Source organism: Otolemur garnettii, unplaced genomic scaffold (assembly GCF_000181295.1).
Source record: "Otolemur garnettii isolate 467f Iridium unplaced genomic scaffold, OtoGar3 scaffold00361, whole genome shotgun sequence".
In the NCBI taxonomy this organism is placed as follows: Eukaryota; Metazoa; Chordata; class Mammalia; order Primates; family Galagidae; genus Otolemur; species Otolemur garnettii.
In genome coordinates, this window is record NW_003852756.1 from 218,784 (window position 1) to 221,611 (window position 2,828).

Sequence of the window (2,828 nt, forward strand, 5' to 3'; positions counted from 1 at the left end):
GGCTGGGGATTCGAACCCGCCACCTTAGGTGTACGTGGCTGGCGCCTTAGCCGGTTGAGCTATAGGCGCCGAGCCTGGCTTTTTTTTTGTTATAGTTGTCATTGTGGTTTAGCTGGCCCTGGCCAGATTCAAACCCGTCACCCTTGGTGTATATGGTTGGCACCGTAACCGCTGTGCTACGGGTGCTGAGCCTTGCCTCAGCTTTTCTATTTTTCATAGAGAAGGGGGTCTTGCTTTTGTTCAGGCTCATTTTGAACTCGTGAACTCAAGCAGTCCACCCACCTCGGCCTGCTAGAGTGCCAGGATTACAGGCATGAGCCACCACATCCAGCCAGTATAAATTTTTTTTTTTATTATTTGGGATTCATTGAGGGTACAAATACTTATGTTATATTGATTGCATTTGTTATGTAAAGTCTTTCTTGTAATTGTGTCCTGCCCCCAAGTGGTGTGCCATACACCATGACACCCCCATTCCCCCTTCCTCCTCCCCTCTCCATTCTCCTATCCTCCACCTTGTATTAGACCATCTACTGTCTTCATATTAGAATTGAGTACATTGGATTTTTGCTTCTCCAATCTTGTGATGCTTTACTAAGCAGAATTTGTTCCTACTCAATCCAGGTGAATACAAAAGATGTAAAGTCTCCATCTTTTTTCATGGCTGAATAGCATTCCATGGTATACATATACCACAGCTTGTTAATCCATTCCTGGGTTGGTGAGCATTTGGGTTCTTTCCACATTTTGGCGGTTGTAAATTGAGCTGTGATAAACTGTCTAGTGCAAATATCCTTATGATAAAATGATATATTTTCTTCTGGGGAGATGCCTAGTGATGGGATTGCAGTATCAAATAGGAGGTGTAATTTGAGTTCTTTGAGGATTCTCCATATTTCCTTCCATAAAGGTTGTATTAGTTTGCAGTCCCATCATCAGTGTAAAAGTGTTCCCTTCTCTTCACATCTATGCCAGCATCTACAGCTTTGAGACTTTGTGGGATATTTTCTTTTTCTTTTTCTTTTCTTTTTTTTTTTTTTTTGCAGTTTTTGGCCAGGGCTGAGTTTGACCCACCACCTCTGGCATGTGGGGCTGGCGCCCTACTCCTTGAGCCACAGGCGCCACCTTTGTGGGATATTTTCACTGGGGTTAGGTGATATCTCAGAGTGGTTTTCATTTGCATTACTCTGACAATCAGGGATGATGAGCATTTTTTCAAATGTTTGCTAACCATTCATCTGTAAGTCGACAGGATATAGCAGGACACAACAGGACACCAGGGACATGGACCAAAGGAGACAACACCCAGATGTAGGTGAGGACTTTGGTAGACAGTGGAAGGAAGTCCAAAGGGAAACTCCACTCAGAGAAAGTGGGACCTTTGGCCAATTTAGAAATTAAGAAACTGCGCTCAGAATAAGTAAGGTGTCTGATAAAGTGAGCAAAGACATGGGTAACTTTCTGTTTGGGAAGTCGCGGGAAGTAGAAACTGAGGAAGAAAGCGATGTTCAATTGGTATCTGAAAGCAAGTATAGTGAGGTTCAGTGGGAAACTAGACCTAAGAAAAATTGGGAAGCGAGAGCATATGATATGAATAAGCAAGTAATCACCTCTACGACCACTATGGCTGAACAAATTAAACAATCGAGATCAGATAAATAGTCTCACTGTCAGAAATGCTAACTCAGAGCACCCCGTTTTGCCCTCAGCACCTCCCTATGTAAACGAACCACCTGTAACTTCTGTTATGCAGGCTGTATTAGAAGGGTGTAATACTGGTGACTTTGAGTGGGAAAACACTTTGGGGCTTTTTCCGGTTACAGTCACTGATATTCTTCCTGATCCGCAGTACCCTCAAGGGGCCAGTGTTTTGACCATCATATGATCACCTTTTCAGTTCTTAAAGATTTGAAACAGGCCGTAGCACAGTATGGTATGCAGTCCCCATTTCCCAGAGGTCTGTTACAGGGGCTTGCACAGGAACAGCGGCTCATTCCCTATGACTGGGATATGATAGCCAGAACTGTTCTTGAATCTGGACAGTATTTACAGTTTAAAACCTGGTGGAAGGAGGAAGCTGACCTAATGAGTCACCAGAACCAACAGAGAGGCATCCCAATAACATCTGAACAGCTCACTGGGTCTGGGCAGTGGCTGGGGATTCCTAATCAGCTTCAATACAATGACCTAGCCGTAGTCCAGATAAGACTGTGTTGTCTTAGGGCTTGGAAAAGGTTCAGGCTCCTGGAGATGTCTCTAAATCTTTCATTAAAATAATGCAGTCGGGAAATGAACCTTATACAGACTTTCTAGCCCGACTAAAAACTGCAGTCGATAAGGCTGTTGCCCAGCCAGAGCTGAGAGACATGCTTTTCCAAACTTTAGCGTTTGAAAATTCCAACTCGGAGTGTCAAAAGGCCCTACGACCTTTGAGAGCACAAAATGCTCCCTTAGAGGAGGATATATGGGCATGTGCTGACATAGGAACGGAATCCTATAAGGCTAATTTACTGGCTACTGCTTTAAAAGAAGGGGTCAGTTCGTTCCAGCTTAGATGGCATAAATGTGGAAAAGTGGGAAATAAGAAAAAAGAGCGTCGGAAAGGAAAGATCTATTGTAAAAACAGTAACCGAAAGACAAATCACAAATGGAATCCCCCTGGGTTATGTCCCAGGTGCAAGAAAGGACCTCACTGGGCGAGTGAGTGCCGCGCTCAGTTTGATAAAAAAGGAACAGCTTTGTTGTTGGAAAACGAGTAGGCGGGCCCTACCCAGGGCCTGCGGGTAAAGAATTTGGGCCAAAGCACATTCTCATTCACCAGCAACTTC